This window comes from Ranitomeya variabilis, chromosome 3 (assembly GCF_051348905.1).
Source record: "Ranitomeya variabilis isolate aRanVar5 chromosome 3, aRanVar5.hap1, whole genome shotgun sequence".
NCBI classification, from domain to species: domain Eukaryota; kingdom Metazoa; phylum Chordata; class Amphibia; order Anura; family Dendrobatidae; genus Ranitomeya; species Ranitomeya variabilis.
The window spans coordinates 67,196,691-67,204,547 of record NC_135234.1 but is presented as its reverse complement, the minus strand read 5'-3'; positions in this window follow the sequence as shown (position 1 = coordinate 67,204,547).

Genomic DNA, 7,857 nt, shown 5'->3' with positions numbered 1-7,857 from the left:
TCTGCACCATTTCTGCATCTCTTGGCAGGAAAATGCAGCGGCGAGTTTTTGCCTCGTGTTTGCTGCGTTTTTTACTTATATTTTTGGTGCAGATTTTCCTTCACTCATTAGTATGGATGAAATCTGCAGCAAAAAAACGCTGAAAGAATGGAAATATGACAGATTTAAATCTGCATCAAATCTGCAAGTCATAAATAAGCAACGTATGCATGAGGCTTCAGGATTCTCATTCACTTTTTGCTGGCATCAGGAAATCCTTCAGGTTTTGAGACAAATCTGCACTGAAAAAATGCAGCAAAATGCAAAGCGTACACATAGCCTAACTGTGTAACCTCAGAGAAACATCTATAAACCCATTCAATTTTGGGTATGCAATCGTTTTATTATACTAATCCTCTGAAAAGAACCTGTAGCAAGTGATTGTTCATCACTCTTGGCTACTAGACCATCCTTCTAAAGGGGATAAGTCAGCAGGTTTTTATCAATTAATCTGAGAGCAGCATGACGTAGGGGCAGATATCCTAATTTTAGTGTCGTGGTACAGAGCTGTGTGTTGTTGCTTCAATAAAATCAGTGTTTTATCAGCAGGAGATTATCACTAGAGATCTAGCTGTCCCCTACAAGTATTTCTGCTCTGTGTAACCCCACAACCACCACAGATTGGCAGCTTTCTGCCTATGCACTGTGTACACAGAAAGCTGTGAATCAGGGATGTGGGCGGGGTTACACAGAGTTCAACATTCAGAGAACTGATAGATCTGCAGCAGATAAAACTGTGATTTTATCAAAATAAAAGCAAGCAGCCAAGTTACGCATTTACATCCCTTTTACATCATGTTCTTGTCAGATAACATAGCAAAAACTTGGTGACAGATTGTCTTTAACAGTTATTCTACTAGTAGTACATGGACGTGCATATGCGAATTATTTCCCTTAGTCTTGCATTGCAAGACCTTGAGTTTCCTCCACAGGAAACCTGTACATGCACATTTTTCTAATCTTCACTGCCCAAAGTGAGCATTCTCAGCCAGGGTGTCTGCCTTTGGCAGTCCAAATTGGAGGACAATGAGATGCCTGCAGTGGGGAAGAGATGCTGAGTGCATCTGGGAATTGCAGTTTTCTAGTTAGAACTAGAAGACGTGGCATGAGCAGCAGGACCATCGTGTTTGCTTTCTGAATAAAGCATGATAAACAGGAGAAAACACATAAAAAGCATAAAAGTATCTGAAAAACGTTGATTTTTGCATAGGACAGTTTGTTTATGAAAGTTATGACGTTATCGTCCTTTTCCAAAAACAATTCGTCGAGAGATATTGTAACCCGAAAACTAACATTTTATGGGGGGGTTGAAAAGTAATGGAAGCCCAAATAGATAACTTTAGAAAAAACATAGAAAACAAAGTATTGTTTGCTAAGTCAAAAGTGAATACATTTTCAGCTGATTTTGCATTTATCCTCATGCATTGATGTAAACTTGCTACTCTGCTGTATTCAAAGACAAAGCTATAATTACCCTGAGAGATCAGATTTGAGAACATAATTGCTTGACATATGACTATCAGCGCTTGTAGATATATTTGATCTAATGTGGTTTTAATAACGGCCTGTGGATAAATTGCTTTCAGCAGGCTGTTACAAGGAACATTAATACAATATTTATTGATTACAGGGTTTCAAAAGAACTGAGAAACTTCGCTCTGCTGATTCTGTCTGGTGATAGAATTTAATGCATTTTGTTATATGCACATTAAAATATATAGTATTACACTCAGTAGAATGCTTTGTATTTCTCTTTTGTATTGGTATCATTGGCGACCATAAATAATGGAACATAAAATTGGTATTCCAGTTTGTTTAATTCAGTTTAAAAACTGGAATTCCACATCTATGTTCCATTATCTATGGTAACTACTGATACCAGTGCAATAAAGGAATATAAAATGGTAACCTGTCTGCAGGGTCTCAACTGTATAGGGATATATAGGGGTTGTACCAGGGTGTTTCATGGTGGATTGAAATGTCATTGAACACCCCTACATCCCAGTACACTGTTGCACAAAATGAGTGAGAACGTTCCTTTTCCAAATACAAAATTCTGGATATACTGTAATAATTATTTATTGATATGGTCAAGGATGGTAATATAATTGGTAATAAATGACCAGTGTCAAAATTACCTGTTTGATGCGATTCTTCCTGATTTATGTGCACCATTTGATGACCACTGTCAATTTTTTCTGGTTGATGGGAATCTACCTGATTGATGTGCACCGTTTTGGGTGATATATGTTTAATTGTCAGGGCCATAACTCAAATTGAAAGGTATTATACAGTTGCTCGCTAGTTATATATGTTTACAGCATGGTGTTTTGTATTGTGTAGCCACCATATAGAGAAGAATGGATCTTCTATGCTGTTCCATTAGATATAGGGATCCTTTTTTTACTTTTCTTGGTGTGGCTGAGTGTGCTCAAATTATACCAGAAAATTTCATCTTCATCAAATAGAGTAAATGTGGCTTAAAATGCACAATATAAAAATGAAATAAATATTATTGTCACTATTCCTCCTCTCCATGCTGTGAGTGGCAGCTCAGCCATCCAGTCTGAGACAAGGGCATGATGGGCTGTCACAATTGTGATAGACAGCTCTGCTGTCTAATCTGAGACTTGCATGTACTGAGCTGTCAGTATGGTGAGTGACAGTCCAGTCATCCAATCAGAAATGGGGTATGCTGGGTTTCCTACAAGTGTCTCCTGTTTGGAATGATTCCCAGGCAATTTAGCTGGCTGCCTGCATCTTATCTCTGCCAGTTGTAGCTCTGCTCAGTTTGGTTTATGTTTACTCTGTGCTTTGAGTTCTAGTATTTTGAACTTTGTTGACCGACCTTGGATTTGACTTTGACCATCTGTTTGTGTAGCCCCTTTGTCTTGATCTGCTACCTTCTTGGAATTCTGACCCAGACTGTGACCTGATTATGCCTTTGCCTCACCCCTTTGTTTATAACATACCCTCCTGGCTTCTGACCTGGGACTCCTTGACTTCCCCACCTCATGGTGTGTTAGTAAGAAGGGACTATCGTCACAATTATACTCATCTTGCGGCTCATATTTCTTACTACCTGTCAGGAGTCCTTCTGTCCTTCTACATTTTTGTCACTAGTGGCTGCTATTGTTTACTTTGATAATTGTGATGAAATTCCACTCCTTACCACTGGAAGCAGCCATTGTGTTCTTCAATTGCCCTGTACTAAGATGGCAGATTCTGAACCAGTGGATGAGATCACTTTCAATGTCAGCCACTTCCACTGAGCAGAGCTTAAGAACACCCAACCGTGTGACCAGCGATGACATCACTAAGGTTACCATCTGTAACAAGCAGAGCGTCTCAAACTCTGCTCAATGTGTTCTGACTGGTGCGGAGAGCAGTCGCATCACTGACAGAGATCAGCGAACTTGTTTGGAAAAAGTTCACCAATCTCAAATTTGGCACAAAGTTTGTACATTCGGATTCATTTTCGAATTCCTAAGCATTTTTCTCAAAAAAGTTTGGTAAATGATCGAGTTTTAACTAATGCTTTTGTCAGATCTTTGGCTAGGACATTGGTGCTGTATGATAAGCAGGGGAAGGGTGTATTTGATGTTTGATGAGGGGAAGTGGTGGGGAAAGGTCAAAAAAGTGGCGGACTGCTACTCTTTGTTTTTTTTTTGTTAACTTAAGGGTTGAGATTCCGGCAGGCAATTAGGGCACAGAAACCATCCACAACGTTCAGACACAATGGCTTGTGTCATTGGCTGCCAAAGTCACATGTCCCTCTTCATATAAAAAGCAGATATGTGGCTTCAGTACCATTTTGTGAGTGTAAAGACATAGTGAGGCTACTACAGCTGTCTCAAGTAGTCATATTGCTAGCTAGGCGGTTTATTCTCAGCTAGTTCAGAAAGATAGGATCCTGTGTCAAATCGACTATCCAGCATATAAATCTGCAGTGCTATTTCTGTGATGCAGCCACAAGTCACAACTTCAGAATATAAATCCATAGTGCTGCTAATTCTGTGGTGCAGCCACAAGTCACCACTTCAGCATATAAATCCATAGTGCTGCTAATTCTGTGGCACAGCAACCAATCACCACTTCAGCATATAAATCCATAGTGCTACTGATTCTGTGCTACAGCGACCAGTCACGACTTCAGCATATAAATCCATAGTGTTGCTGATTCTGTTGTACAGCGACCAGCTGCCACTTCAGCATATAAATCCTTTGTGCTAATTGTGTGGTCCAGTCACCAGACCACATTTCAGCATTTCAACGCGTTGCGCTAATTGTGTGGTCCAGCCACCAGTCCACATTTCAGCATTTACATCCTTTGTGCTCCTTTTTTGGTCCAGCCACCAGTACACATTTAAGTATATAAATCCTTTGTGCTAATTGTCTGGTCCAGCCACCAATTCATATCTCAGCATAAAAATCCTTTGTGTTAAGTGGGTGGACCTGCCACCAGTCCAAATTAAAGGATATATGTCCTTTCTGTTAAGTGTGTGGTCCAGCCGCTAGTCCACATTTCAGCAGCTAAATCCTATGTGCTAATTGTGTGATCCAGCTACCACTCCATATTTCAGCATATAAATCTTTTCTGCTATTTCTGTAGTCCATCAACACTGTCTTAGCAAATAAATACTGATTTAGTGATAAGTGACTGATAGGTCTGGGTTTAGTGTTGTGAAGCAGCTGGTTAAAAGAGGGGAAGGGTACAACTACCATGAGTAGCAAAAAGCGAGGTCGTGGTGGAAGAGGGAATAGGTGTGGTGTTCGTTGTGTACATGGGGTAGGTGGTAGGGTTTCTGAAAGCTCTACTGAGCAAACACTGACTCATCCTATCCACAGACAATTGATGGCATCTGTTACCGGATGGGCTACTAGACTCCCTTTCTTTGGCAGTGCACAGAGGTATGCCTTGTATTTGATGGCTAGAGAGAGCAAGTGCTCCACCGGATGGCAAACGCTGCATCAAGTGGCTTCTTCTCTTCCTCCACCTTAACATCACACAAAGTACAGTGCTCAGAGATGGCATCCCAATTATCCTTGTTTACCTCCACGTCAAAATTCTCCAACCGCCTAACGTACTGTGGGGAACCACAGTTGAGTGAGTCTGCAGAGCTGATCACACATTCTATTGCATGGGCATCAGAGGTCTGCTTGAAAGATTCAAATACTCAAGAGGAGAGAAACATTTGCACCAAGCAGAATCCAGGCCCTTGTCACTAAGCATTAACCCGGGAGGTGATCCCAATGAGACTAAGGCACCTGAGGCATACACATACTTTACTGTGCTGTCAGGGCAGGAAGAGTAGGAGGGTGACTCTCAGCGCAAGGAATGGAAGACCAGAGAGGATGATGATAAGGTAGTAGATCCCACTTGGTGTAAACCCAAAAGTATGCAGCTGAGTAGCTCAGGAAAGGAAGTCGAGAAGGAGGAAGATGAGGAGGTTGTGTTGAGGCTTCCAGAACTCTTGCTGTGGCCGCAGAGGTCATGGGTCTGCAGTTCACAGGGGCAGCAAGGGTTGCCTAGCCTGGGTCTTTTTTGAGACTACAAAGGATAACCCAACTCACATTATGTGCCAACTTTGTAAAAAAGACTTAGTTGAGGCAAAAATTTCAATAATTTGATTACTACATGCATGAACCTGCACATACGCGATCAGCATGCGTTAGTTTGGAATCTCACTATGTTAAAATGTGGTCTAGTGGGCCTTGCAACCACCGGCTGCCCCATTAGCCGCATCTGCTGCTTCTTTCTCTTCCATCACGGTGGCAAATGTTCTGACACAGGTATCTGGCCGCCCAACCTCTACTTGTTTACTCCCCACAGTCGGGGTGAATGAGAGCTTGTCAGCTCTTACAGAAGTAGACATGTTTGTTGTTTTTGACCAATCTCAGACACCAAACACACCATGTCTTTCTCAAACCACCATAACAGCACCTCACTCACAGTCCAGTAGTTTGTCATGTACACCCTACTCCAACCTCTCTCAGCACAGTAGCCAGCCCTCTGTCCTACAGCTGTGGTCACATAAGAGATTTTTTTTCTCCTACACAAGCCAAAGTTAAGAGCTTCAACTTCACCATCTCCAATCTGTTGTCCACAAAATGCTGCCTTTCTGCCTGGTTGATGCAGACGGTTTACAAAAGCTTATGGCCTTCGCAGTCCCCCAGTATCAGTTGCCCAGTCACCATTAGTTTTCTAAGAAAGCTGGGCCTGTGCTACACCAGCATGTCACAGACAACATCACTGATCCCTTGAAAAAATCTATGTCTGAAAGGGTGCATTTCACCACTGACACCTGGATGAGCAAGAATGTCCAGGGATGTTACATCTTGTTGACTGGGCACTGGGTGACTGGTGGCTGTGGAGTAAGGCAGGGAAGGGGCTGTTCCACAAGTTTAAAAATCCCTAAGGCTTTTGGGACAAACCTTTATATTTGACACTTCCTCCTTCTCTACTGCTTCTGCCTCTTCCACCTCCACTAGGGTCTCCACCTGTGTGGTGCCCCTGAGGGTCCAGTTGCCACAGAGGTACTACACCTCAGCCAGAGGTGTGGTTCTCCGCTCTCGGGTAAGGAGGGGACACTACCCGAGATCCACACTTTAGCATCCAACACCACACCACTCCTGGCCAGGGGATCTGAGTGGACCCTATTGAGGGAGGGCCCTATCTCAGGCTGGAGGGGGGACCAGGTAGAGGGTGTGGGTGGAGTGAGTGGGGAGGAGTGTTATGATCCTAGTGGCTGAGGATCACAAAACGGACTAGCTAAGTTTATGAACATAGACACGAGCTCTAGGGAGGTGGTAACTGGACTGACCGCAAACCTGATCCTAACCAACACACTAAAGGAAGCCGGTGAACGTGCCTAAAATCCTGGACGTCTCGACGCAGCCTGAGAAACTATCTACTCCTGGAGGGAAAGTAAGACCTCACTTGCCTCAAGAGAAATCACCCCAAAGATATAGGAAACCCCAACAAATAATAACGGTGAGGTAAGGGGAAAACACAAACGTAGAAATGAAAACAGATTAAGCAAATGAGGCCCGCTAATACTAGATAGCAGAAGACAGATAGGGAACTGTGCGGTCAGTAAAAAACCCTATGCAAAATATCCACGCTGAGAATACAAGAACCCCCACACCAACTAACGGTGTGAGGGGAGAAACTCAGCCCCCTAGAGCTACCAGCAAGCAAGGAAATCACATATTAGCAAGCTGGACAAAAATAAACCAAGAAACATGTGACCACTGATGGTCAAAAAATGAACCAAGCAAAACTTAGCTTCTCTTGAAGAGACTGATAACGAAGGACTGCAGGAGAGCTCCAAAACAGCACTGAAGACATTGAAAGCAGGCAACAACTGAGAGTCCAGGTGAACTAAATAGGAAACCAGCTAAGAGATAACGAGACAGCTGATCCTGCCTCAGACCTGCAGAATGACACAAAGAACCACCTGAGGGAGCCCAAAGACAGCACTCACACAGTACCAGTTGTGACCACAAGAGGGAGCCCAAAAACAGAGTTCAAAACAGCACCCCCCCCTTGAGGAGGGGTCACCGAACCCTCATCAAAACCCCCAGGGCGATCAGGATGAGCCACATGGAAGGCATGAACCAAATCGGCCGCATGAACATCAGAGGCGACAACCCAGGAATTATCCTCCTGACCATAGCCCTTCCACTTAACCAAATACTGAAGCCTCCGTCTAGAAATACGAGAATCCAAGATCTTCTCCACAACGTACTCCAATTCGCACTCAACCAGCACCGGAGCAGGGGGTTCAACAAAAGGAACCACAGGCACCACATACC